Below are 1,039 nucleotides of genomic sequence, written 5' to 3'. Positions count from 1 at the left end.
AGGGGGCGCTCTTCAGGGCTTGGCCCACGTCTCAGCTGCTCCCCGAGTCCGTGCGGCGGGTGAATGCAGTGGGTGGTGCTTCGCGCAGCATTGTGGGCCTTCAGCTAATGACCCCTGGCTAATGACCACTCCCGGGAGGCGGCCAATGGGCTGCGCGTGCCTCCTTCTTTGGGGGTCTTTGTGCTGACCCAGGGTGTTGGGGAAGCCTTCGCCAGAGGGAGGGAGCTGGGATCCAGCCGCGTGGGCGAGATCGGCTGTGACCGTGCGGGGCATTGGGGCTCTGCACACCACCGCCGCCTGCCTCTTACATAACGGGGATCGGGGCCCCGGGTTCCAGAAAGCGCTTTGGTCAGCGCAGCGCCCGGCACGGCCCCGATCGCACTGGGGTGTGGGGGTGTGCGCGCGCGCCTGGGCAGCGTCCGGCATGTCAGGGCCACAATCTCGTTGGGGGGGGCCGGTCTCGGTCAGGGATCTGGGCGGCGCAAACTCCAGGGACACTCCTCCGCCCCACACCCCCGCCCCCCGCGGCAATGACGGGGGCCCCGGGGACGTCTGGACTGAGTCCCTCCCTCAGGGAATTTGAGGAGCCTCCCCCCTCCTTCCAGTCTTTTCCGCGCCCTCCAATCAGCTGCCTCACTGGGCAAGATTGACAACTTGTCCTAGTCCCACCCCTCCCTTCTGCTCCCGCCACTCCTCCTGATTCTCCAATCAGGCGCCTCTCTCTGTAGGATTGACAGGGCTGCTTCCCATCCCAGTCGCTCCTCCAAGCACCCCTCACCAACCGTCACTCAAGCGGCGCGTGCGACTTCCCCGGTCCCTTCCTCATTGGCTCCCCAGCAGGCTCGCGCTCCTCTCCAGAGCGTCCGTTGCTCGGTTGCCCGGGGAGACGCTGCGGGTGGGAGAGACCCGAGGAGCGAGTTGGAGTGGAGCTTGCGGGGCAGGGGTGAGGTGGGGTCGGACGTGCGAGTGAGGGCATGGGCAGGTGGGAAGGGGTGGGGGAGGCGGTAGGCAGGTGGGAAGGGGTGGGGGAGGCTGTGGG

The 1,039-nt window shown here is 67.6% G+C and overlaps 1 long non-coding RNA gene across 1 annotated transcript in view; it reads left to right on the top strand.

The window, feature by feature from the left end:
• Nucleotides 1–677: 677 nt before the first annotated feature.
• The window catches only part of LOC117872803, a 12,966-nt gene continuing 12,604 nt past the window's right edge, over nt 678–1,039 (top strand). The window contains exon 1 of the long non-coding RNA XR_004644610.1: nt 678–943. This is a non-coding gene — a long non-coding RNA (uncharacterized LOC117872803). The remainder of the gene's footprint in view (nt 944–1,039) is intronic.

Source organism: Trachemys scripta, chromosome 2 (genome assembly GCF_013100865.1).
Source record: "Trachemys scripta elegans isolate TJP31775 chromosome 2, CAS_Tse_1.0, whole genome shotgun sequence".
Lineage (NCBI taxonomy): Eukaryota > Metazoa > Chordata > Testudines > Emydidae > Trachemys > Trachemys scripta.
This window is presented reverse-complemented; position numbering and strand designations above follow the sequence as displayed.